The following is an 11,171-nucleotide window of genomic DNA, read 5'->3' on the forward strand; positions in this document are numbered from 1 at the left end:
GAGGACCATAAACAACTTGTTTACTCTAAGAGCCTCGGCTAAGAGCACGCGGCTACTCTAAATAAACTGGAGACCGCCCTCCTCAAGTCTGCACTGCAGAAACAAACAGCCATCACGGACTTCTTTGCGAAAAAATAAATTGTGTTTTGACTTCTGATTTTTTTTTTTTTTACTGTGGTCCATTTACTAAGAACTTCGTTATATAACGAACTGAAGCCGCGTGACGCTCAGGTTCGTTATAAGCGGGCTAGACTGTATAGGAATGCAGCTCTGGGTCCGTAAATCCGCCGTTGTGAATAGGAGCCATTAACCACAATGGCTGTCAATCAACAATGCCGCTGTCACTGGCTTTAGTTATCCGAAGGAATGCCGCCGGTGCCTCTTGCCGCCATACAACTGCGATGCGATCCTTCACTTTGTCACCGAGCCATCGTCCCACTTTGTAACGCTCTTGCGCTTCCTTTGTGAGCGATCCTTCTTGTACAGACGGACGCCCCGACTGTGGAACAGGTCTTTCGTACTCCCACGGTAATTTTTCCTAAGCGGGCGTAACACTCGATAGAGGCGCGGGGATGGGGTCAAGCATCCCCTCGCGCCACTCCGCTTGTCGCCATCCGGCTCCAAGCCTCTGTGTCGCCGTGGTTTGTTCGGCGGACGCTGCACACGTGTGCGAGCCAGACGTTCGAAGGCATTCCGTAGAGAAACTCGACAGCGGGTTCCTATGCGGCAAGCATATTTCTTACCGACAGCAGCATTTCCATGTAAACCAGTGGAAAACGCGCTGTGAGTTCGGCTCAGGCAAGGAAACGGTTGCGCCACAAACACCAGGCATGCGCGATGGTATCCGCGGCGCTGACACCACGCCGCGCTAGGATGGAGGGATTTGTTGAATGTTTATAGACAGAAAGTTTTCTTCCACACCAAAGCATATGCAACCCGAGCCGCTGAAACCGCCACCCTGGCGAAACAAGCGAAAAGTTTCTGCTGTCCGAAAGGACCCAAGCACCGATTGCAGAACAGGATAAAGGGGGTGCGGCGAATGCCAAGTGGCAGGCCGGCAGCAGAGCACGAAGCCAGTGTACAGTGGTACTGGCTTGCGTGTAAACAGAGCAAACAAACCTAACCTGTTTTTTTTAATCCCACGTTGACCACCAAATTAGGCGTCTTTTTTTTTTCGAAATGAACCTATATAATCTACAACTCAAAACAAAGCCAGATAAAACTACCCTGTCAAGAAAATCCCGGAAACTTTCCCCTAGAAAAAATTAGGCAAAAAAATTGTTGAGACAATGCCCTACAAACGTGCACGCAGATCTTCGTATGAAAAATGAGCCAGATACTCCTGTGGCGCGGATCAAACAGAGCCAAATTCATTCGAATTGGATTTCGCTTTTGGTGTGACTGTTCGGGCTGTTTTGTGGGTGTTTTCATCAGACTTTTTTTAATTTATTTTTTAGCTGGCTTATCATGAGTTCAGACAGCAATTAGGAGATTGGCGAATGATCTGCCGCCAGACGTCTACGGTAACGTGAACCGAAGTGAACGAAATGACACAGAGATGTGAAACTATCATTTCATCTCGTCTCCCCGGTGCTTACGGAGTAAATCTGGTTATTATTATTATTATTATTATTATTATTATTATTATTATTATTATTATTATTATTATTATTATTATTATTATTATTATTATTATTATTATTATTATTATTATTATTATTATTATTACTCCCATATCTCCCATTTACGTACCTAACAAATTAGGTGGCGCTTACAAGCCATGGCAAATCCCCCCTCTCTGTGGGTACGACCCACTTCATTAAGGTGAAGAAGATGATATGAGCAGGCTTCTTGTGAAGCGTTTTGAAAATTTATGGCAAGGGCATGAAGAGCTTCATGAGTGTCTTCAGGCGTGCTCAAAAAGGACCCTACGTAACAATCCGAAAAGAGCTGCTAATGCTGCCAAGAGGATTCACCGGCTCTTCATGTATAGTTTACTGTTCTTGAAGCCCTCTTGCATATGTGTACTGCCTTTTTTTTCTTAAAAATCTATGGTACCATTCTTGAAAGTCCATCGCAACAAATTTTTCATTAGAATGCCGCACAAACTTGACTGTTTCAATTGAGTACTAGCCAAATCCGAACTTATCCTGATATTGCTCAAATTCTCCGCCTAATTATTAATTAGTTGAAGCCATACATTTCCCCTAGCAGACATTAAAAAACATGTCATTTAATAGTTTTGACGGCATTGCATTTAGGTCTGGTTCCAAACTCTCGTATTCCACCCCTCAAATTCTCGTTAGGTGGATTTAGCTCATTTCGAAAAAGAAAACGCCTCAAATAGCTATCAAGTTCAGGATTTATATGGCGGCGCAGGATGTGTACGAGGGGAAAAGAGAGGTGGCGCAAGGAAAGGGGGGGGGGGTGGGGGGGCGTGGCCCAAAAGATTTTTGGGGGGCCCGGGCCACCCCTCCGGGCATGTCCCTGTTAGAAGGCCCTCGCTAGCAACTCTTCCTTTCCCATTTCGCAATCCAAGAAAGCCAAACTCCAACCATCCAATACGCATGCTCCCATTGCCCTAGCCACTGCCCTCCCCAACGACGATGTCTAACTCCCCGGCCCTGACCATCTATCAATGGAATTGCCGCTCTTTAAATAACAAAAAGGCTCAATTGGGATTCTACATCACCACTGCCCCTTCCGATATCATCGCCCCCCAGGAAACCGACGTCCCTGCCCCTGGAATTCGTGGGTACACGGCCTACACCCAAGATCCCTTACACCACACTGGAATACTAGTGGCCCAGCACCTCACCGCCCAAGAACATAGCCTAACCTCCCCTATCGCCCACACATTTGTCGAAATTCTTCCAACTCAGCGAAACGAACCCAGCGTTTTTGTTCTAAACGTATACAGCCCACCTCAGTCCTTTGCAAGCAATCGACACCCTCGTGCACGACACCAAGCGGACAGCGCATCAAAATCCTTTCGTTCAGCTACGCGATTTCAACGTCCCACACTCTTGGGGATACTCCCAGGCTACAAAAAGGAAACAGCCCTCCTCCACGCCACCCAGCATCAAGCTCTCGTTCTTTACAATGACCTGGCCACTCCAAACAGACTGAGGAACAGTGTATCACGCGACGCCTCGCCAGACCTCACCTTCGCAGCCAACGTAGGGCATTTGACTTGGCAATGGACTCCAGACACCCTTGGAAGGGACCACTACCTCATTGAAATCGTGATACCTCAATTGCACACAACCCGAAAAATTGGTTTCACAAAGATCACTTATTGGCCCGCATTCCGCAAGGATCCCACCGCCCTTACTTCCATCACAAATAACCTAGAAGAGTGGACATCGGCCCTAGAAAATTTCGTCCAGAAGCATACCGAAACAATTCCCAAGAATCCTGCCGCCGACGCCCATTTGCTCCATCTCTGGGCAGCCCGCCGAGGGCTAGTCAAACGGTGGGAACGACAAAAGCATAGCCGCACCCTCAAGAAACGTACTGCGGCAATCATTTTACAAGCGACCCAGTACGCTCAAACATTGCACACACAAAACTGGCACTCCTTCTGCGACGAGCTAAGAGGCACTCTCAGCACCAAGCGCACCTGGCACATCCCCCGGAAGCTAATCGGCGAAAAAGCTACTCGAACGGCCACTAACCACCAAATTAATAGACTCATACATAACAGTGACCGGCCTCCCCGAGAACTCCTACATTCGATCAGAGATCACCTGTTCGGCCACCCAGTCACGCACCCACTCCCTCCGGCCACCAGCTACACGGGTCCGCCAAACGAAGCACTTCATACCCCGTTCACCCACGTTGAACTCCAGCAATCCCTGGGACGCCTCACTCGCAATACCACCCCGGGTAGGGATAGCATTACCAACAAGCTCATTCGAAACCTCGACGATGAAGCCCAAGCATCCCTTCTCACTCTTTTCAACCACCACTGGGAAGCAGGCACCTTGCCCCCTCAATGGCATCACGCAGACATAACCCTAATTCCCAAACCACACAAGCCTGTTACCCCCACCAATCTGCGACCCATTTCTCTAGCATCGTGCCTGGGAAAACCTTTCGAACACATGGTGCATTCCCGGCTTAGTTCCTACCTCGAAACTAACGATCTCTTCCCCCATACCATGTTTGGATTCAGAAATCACCTGTCTACTCAAGACGTGCTCATCCAACTAAAAGAGCAAATTATTGACAACCTTAGCAAGACTTACCCCAGCACCATCCTCACCCTAGACGTCCAGGGCGCATTTGACAACGTGACGCACGACGCCATATTACAAGGGCTCCTTCACACGCACTGCGGTCCTCGAACCTTTGACTACGTGCGCGCCTTTCTTACTGACCGAACTGCAGCTACCCTCCTTGGCCCATACAAATCCCCTACTTTCAACACACCAACGGGACTCCCCAAGGGTCGGTCATTTCCACCTTGCTATTCTCTCTCGCCCTTTTTAACTACCTAAACAATTTTCCACCATACCGGATCTACGCCACGCCTTTTACGCGGACGATATGACACTTTGGATAAACAAAGGCTCACCAGGCTACCAACAAGATGCCTTACAACAAGCTATCACCCTAACCCTTGTGGTCCTGCTCTCTATGGCCGTCCAGAAATGAGGCACACTGCGGTTAAGTGCAATGAGAAACTCTTTACTCACATCCTCGTCCGGGCATACACACGCACACCAGCCAAGAACACTCTATCCCTCCCGAGTCCCAGTCCCCGCGCGCGGTTCTTCGTCACCACCGCCCGCTCCTTCACCCCACTGCCCGCTGCCCCGTGTCCGCCAGCGCCATCTCTCGGGCCCCGACGTCCCCAGGTCCCGCGGCCTAGTAGCCGCACGGCCGGCGAGGAGGGCAAGGGAAGGGAGCTCGCGGCGTGGGGCTCTGGGCAACACCCTCCAGGCCAGAAGGTGTCGTGCCAAGGCGCTCCCCACATCTCTCCCCCCCTCAAACACGGGATACGGGTCCATCACTGAAGAACGTCCTCGGGGTCCTAGTGCACGAGGAACGGCTGGTCGGCGCCTGGGGCCGCCCTGTGCGTCTGTGGGTGGGCTGGCACCCGCCGAAGTGTGGCAGCATGCCGCTCTGTCGCCATCGTTACTACGTAGGCGTCCGCAGGAGCGCATTCTCGGGTGCCCGGCGCAGGATTCCAGGGAACGGCCAGGCTCCTCTCGACAGCGTCCCGCTGTCCCGATCTCCGCTGCTCGGCGCCAGAACCGGAGGCGCCGCGATGAGCCCGGGGCAAACCCGGTTGACGGGCGCTCGTAGAGGCTCGAAGCCCCCGAACGAGCTGTAGGCTCTGCGCCCACCGGCGCCTCCACGCCAGGGTTACAGCTCCGCGATGAGCTCAGCAGGCCTCCAACCCATGAACACGACTCCGCCGTGCACCAGGAGGCGAACCGCAGCCGCCTCACATCACAGGAAGGGCACCAGGACCCCCGGACCGTGGCAACAGCTCCCAGGTTTGAACCAGGAAGGCCCTCTGCTCGGCAGGCCCGGGCCAGACTCGCAACGCCCAGGCACGAACGTATCGCCCCGCACCACCAGGCCGGTGGCGCGAAGCTCCCGGGTCGCTCCGGAAGGGCCCGCTGTCGGCAGGCCCAGGCTGGCATCGTAACGGCCATTGATTGATTGTAGGGTTTAACACGCCGAAGCAACGCATGCGATGAGGCGCGCCGTAGTGGAGGGCTCCGGATTAATTTTGACCACCTGGGGATCTTTAACGTGCGCCGAAATCTCGTACACACGGGCATTTTTGCTTTTCGCCTCCATCAGAAAAGCGGCCGCCGCGGCCGGGAATCGAAGCCGCGACCTTGTGCTCAGCAGCGCAACGCCTTAGCCACTGAGCCACCGCGGCGGGTCATCGTAACGGCCAGGCACAAAACCACGCCTCGCACCACCGCACAGGTGGCGCGATGAAACTTGAAGCGGTGACTGTGCTGCGGGTTGCTCCGTAGTAGAACCACGTGAGACCCGGACCCGTGGGGGGTAGACACTACCGCACACTCAGGTCGTAACGATGGGTGCGAACCCTATCGCCGGCCGTTCTGTCCTCAGTAGCGGGACTCCCACCTTCTGGTTCCGCTACCACCTGTTCGTCATCGCCAGTGCGAACGTGATAGGCCTTGAGATCGCTAACCTGCACAGGACCCACCAGCTCGTCGATTTCAAGCGACTGCATCTCATATGTGAGCAAAGTCATCTGCGCCGTAATTCTGTATGGCCCTTGCCATTTGTGTGCGAGCGCTGCAGTGAAACCGCGTGCAGCGTTGCTGAGTGGGTGTGTTCTCCTTAGCACTAGGTCACCGATGTTGTACACAAGGTGACGACGGCCTTTGTTATACTGCTCGGCTTGCTCCATGCGCGCCACGTCGAGGTTCTCCCGAGCCGTGCGTTGTGCTGCCCAAAGGCGTTCCCGGAGCCTAGCCGCGTACTGCGATAGAGAAGGGGCGTTACCCGCCGCCGCGTACAGCAGTACATTTTTCATTGGAACAGCGATCTCTCTACCGAAATTTAGGTAACCTGGTGTCAAACCTGTTGACCTATTTACGGTAGTCCTAGTCGCGAAAGCCAGCTCAGGCAAACGCGCGTCCCAGTCCTTACGCTCCTTGGTTGTCGCAACCAGCATGCACTTCAGGTTCCTGTTCACCCACTCGGTGATGTTGCTCTGAGCATGATAAGGACTCGTTTTCCTGTACCGAATGTGCAGCGCTCGACAACAGTCTGAAAAGACTTTGCTTGTGAAATACGAAGCATTGTCAGTGATCAGGTCGGAGGGGAAGCCGAAACGAGTGAATGTCTCCAACAGCTTCTCTACGATCCGCTCCGACGCTAGCTTTCTAAGGGGAAACAACTCCACCCACTTAGAAAAGTGGTCCGTTATAACCAGAATGAACTGGTTCTTTCGCGCGGATCTTGGGAGGGGTCCCATTACGTCACACGCTACAATCTTCCACGGGTAGCTGCTTTCCACCGGCTTCATGAAACCCACAGGCTTCCCAGCGCGCGGCTTCGCTACCTGGCAAAGAGGGCAAGCGCGGGAATAGCTCATTACGTCTCTCCTCATGCCTGGCCAGGTCGCGACACGGCATAACTTGTCGTAAGTCTTACTGCCGCTGCCATGTCCTGCCAGCGCTGAGTCGTGAAAGTACCGCATGAACTGTTTCCGCAACTTCCTTGGGACCACGACTCGAAAGGGGGATGAAACCGCCTCTTCGTCGTCCAGTTGGGGAATGTAGCGAAGTAATAAGCCATCGTCGCCCAGCAGATACGCGTCAAACCCCTCAGCGTTACCGGTGCAAGCTACGCCGCTCGCTAGCCTTTTCAGCACCCGATGGCACAGACCGTCTGCTTTCTGGGCCTCAATGAGCTCTTCCTTACTCACTACCTCCCCCCAAGACAGATTCCTTTCTGCCTCTGTTCTCGGGGGGCGAGAAATCGCCGCTTCGAGATGCCGCTTTTCTTTCTCTTTGCGGCCGGCCTCGACTCCTTCGTCCGGCCCTTTCCTCCCCCTCTCGGTGCGGCGCGCGCCGCCGATAAAACCGCTCAACTCGGCGCGCGCGCTTCCGCCGCCTCCATCGGGGCTACTCGCCGCGCGTGCACCCGCCTCCAGCGGCGCGCGCGACAAAGCATCGGCTACCTTGTTGGTGCAGCCTCGGCGGTACTCGATTGTGTACGCGTAACGTTGCAACGTCAGCGCCCACCTCGCGAGCCTGCCTGCGGGGTTTTTCAGCCCCTTCAGCCATGTCAGTGCCTGGTTATGCGTCTGCACGGTGAAAACCGCTCCATCTAGGTACATGTCGAACTTCGACAATGCGAACATGATAGCCAAGCACTCCTTTCCGGTTACGGAGTAATTCCGCTCCGCCGGTGTGAGCGTGCGGCTCGCGAAAGCGACTGGCCGCAGCTCGCTATCGTGTTCCTGCAACAAAACAGCTCCCACACCGTAGTCACTAGCGTCTGTCTGCAAAACAAAAGGTTTGTTCAGGTCGGGAAGGTGCAAACTAGCCGTGTCCGCTATTGCGCAAGCCAAAGAAACGAAGGAATCCTCTTGTTCCTTTTCCCAGACCCACTTTACGTTCTTACGCAACAGCTTGTAAAGAGGCCGTGCGAGTTTCGTACAGCGCGGTATGAATTGCCTGTAGAAAGCAACCATGCCCAAAAACCTTTGCAGGCTTTTCACGTGAGGGTAGCTAAGGATGGCCTGCAGCTTTTCATCGTTCGGTCTCAGGGTACCATTGTCCACGACAAAACCCAACAGATCGACCTTAGATGATGCCAGCTGCACTTTCCTTGGGTTGATCGTCAGACCGGCCTTCCTCATGCGTTCCAGGACGGAACTCAAGTGCACGAGGTGCTCCTCAAAAGTCTCAGAATAGATCACCACATCATCCAGGTAGGCCATCGCATAGTTGTACCTCGCGTCCCCCAAGACAATGTCCATCAACCGCATGAACGAACTAGGAGCGTTCGACAAGCCAAACGGGAGTCGAGTAAATTCGAAGAGCCCGCGGTGGCAGGTGAATGCAGTCTTTTCGATGTCAGCTTCGGACATTTGAATCTGCTGGTAGCCTCTGCTAACGTCCAGCACAGTGAAGTAGCGAGCGTTGCCCAGCTGATCTATCACCGACTGAATGCTCGGAAAAGGGTACGCATCTCTCTCGGTCAGTGCGTTCAGCTTTCTGTAGTCTACGCACAGTCGTACTGAACCGTCTTTTTTCAGTGCCAAGACTACAGGAGATGCCCAGCGGCTTCGTGAGGGTCTCACTGCGCCTGTCTCGATCATTTCATCATGTGCGCAGTCGAGGAGCTTCCTCTTAAGGGCACTTATCGGCCTCGGATTGAACCGGAATGGCCGAGCATCACCCGTGTCTATCTCGTGCTCTAGCACATCTGTCAAGCCAGGTCTCTGGGTAAAGCAATCCGAAAAGGGGAGCAATGTTTCCGCCAACATTCGGCGCTGATCATCGGATCCTGCAAAAGATGCGACAGTCGCCTCGACCTCGGCACTCATCTTTCCTGACGCATCCCTCTGGCCCTCCGCGGCACAGTAGAGAGTGCTTGCCGGCTGCGGTCGTAAACCGGGCGTCGGCGTGTTCGCGAAAGGAAAGAACTGGGTTAGCGGCCCGAACTGGTAGCCGTTCCTCCCCATGTCGAGCACGATGCCCTCCTTTGAAAGGAAGTCTCTCCCCAGTATGACCGAGGTAGACAAGCCAGGCAAGTAAACAAAACGCTGCCTGCGCTTCTTGCCTTCCAAAGTGAGCGTAAGTCTAACGGCTCCCTCTGCTTTCGCTAACATTGCTGCTAAGCTCAAGGGTGTCCCATCGGATCTGACCCGGATTCTTCTTTTCCGGCAGGCTTCGAAGACTTCGTCCCCGATGAGAGAAACCGTCGAGCCCGTATCGACCAGTGCAAAAAGTTCTTGACCGACTAATTGCACTCGCATGAATGGGGCAGACGAAGCGGGGTCTCCCTGCGCCCTGCATGCGGAGGGGGCCAGTTGCCCGTCGACGCTAGAGTTCCTGTATATAGCTCCCGCAGGGAGCTAGCTCCCTGCGGGAGCTATATACAGGAACTCTAGTCGACGCCAGCTTCGGGGTGCCCTGGGGGCTCCCTCGCGCCCCCTCTGTCTGGCCCCCTCTTCTCGCTTTCCGCCGGCGACGACGAGCCACCGCCCTTCACCGTCGCCGGCGATCCGAGTTTCCCTGCGTGCTACGCATTTTCTCGGGGCATTGACGGGAAAAGTGGCCAGGCTTGTGACAAAACCAGCACAAACGGGCCGTTTCGTCCTGCTGCCCCCTTCCTACGCCAGCGTTGTTTCTTTCAGAGGAGTTTGGGTGGCCGCCATTCGCTCCCCCTTGTCCTCGAAAGCCGGCGTTTTGCCGAGGGGCCGATCGGCGGTCTTCCAGCCCCGAACGGCGCCTTTGCTCGTAAGAGTACGGGTCTAGCGCCCTGAGAGTGGCGGAGTTCCTCACTGCAGTCTGTTGCCTCACGGCCATGGTTTCGGCCTGATGGGCACTAGGCACCGGCGCTCCTGACCAAGCGCAACCCGGTTCGAGCGATTCTCCGGGCCTCGGCGGAAGCCTGCAGCGCAGCTCGGCGAGCAGATCCGCCTGAACTATGCGCGCTTCCTGTGCGAGGGCCTCGAGGTTAGGAAAACTCCGACCCCGCAAGTGCGGTCTAAAACGCGGGTGGCATTGCCTGCACACCCGTGCTACTTTGTCCGCATCGGCTGCCGCTGGGTCGGCCCGTTCGTAGAGCTCCTGCATCACCCGCACGTACTCGAGGAGGCTCTCCTCAGGGTGCTGCTAGCGAAGTGCAAGCTCGTCCCTCATACGGTGTTCGTAATCGGGTGGTAGGAACTCCGTGCGAAATCGGTCCTTGAAATCTGCCATCGACGTGAACGCCGGCTGGCAGCGCCTCCACCGCGCAGCGGTTCCCACCAGTGCTACGGGCAGGACTTGCCTCAGCACATCCTCCTCCGATGCGCCCAGCGCCGTTCGGTAGGAATCGAGTTGTTGAAGGAACTCGTACACCGATTTCGCGTCACCGTAGCCGGAGTATGAGGGGACCTCAACGTTAAGGCGCGGCCGCGAACCTGACGCTACTGGGGCCGCGGCGGGGGCCACCGGCGCCGAACCGAGCGTTCGGGTAATCTCCGCGAACATCGCGGTCATCTGCCTCATCATGGAGGCGAGATCTGCGGGCTGCGACTGCTCAGCAGCCTCCCGCACAACGGCGTCCGCCGCCGCGTCTTCCCCCGAGCCCTGCGGGCTCTCCTTTTGTCCCGTCTCACACCTTGTGGTCGGGGCCATCGCGAGCAAACTATGTCTACAACACCAAACTGCACACACACCGGTACAAAACACTCCGCGCTAGCTACTTACGCAACGCGACAAACAAGCCACATTCGGAAATCTGCAACGGGAACAGAGGCATCCAGACAATATATGACGAAAACTCAAGCAAACACAGATCAAAATACGAAAAAAACTGCAATAGGCGCGCATCAGAATACACGAACGACTTCTTCTCAAGTGCTACATACCTTCCTACAGGCCTACAAGACGGTACGTATATATACCCACGATGTAATGTAGTCACCTAAGCCGTTACACAAACACAGA

The 11,171-nt window shown here is 54.7% G+C and overlaps 1 pseudogene; it reads right to left on the minus strand.

Moving 5' to 3' along the window:
• Positions 1 to 5,038: 5,038 nt before the first annotated feature.
• Positions 5,039 to 10,859, minus strand: LOC144155959 (uncharacterized; annotated as a pseudogene).
• Positions 10,860 to 11,171: the final 312 nt, after the last annotated feature.

This window comes from Haemaphysalis longicornis, unplaced genomic scaffold (genome assembly GCF_048455015.1).
Source record: "Haemaphysalis longicornis isolate Haplotype H1 unplaced genomic scaffold, Haemaphysalis longicornis Haplotype H1 scaffold_1, whole genome shotgun sequence".
NCBI classification, from domain to species: Eukaryota; Metazoa; Arthropoda; class Arachnida; order Ixodida; family Ixodidae; genus Haemaphysalis; species Haemaphysalis longicornis.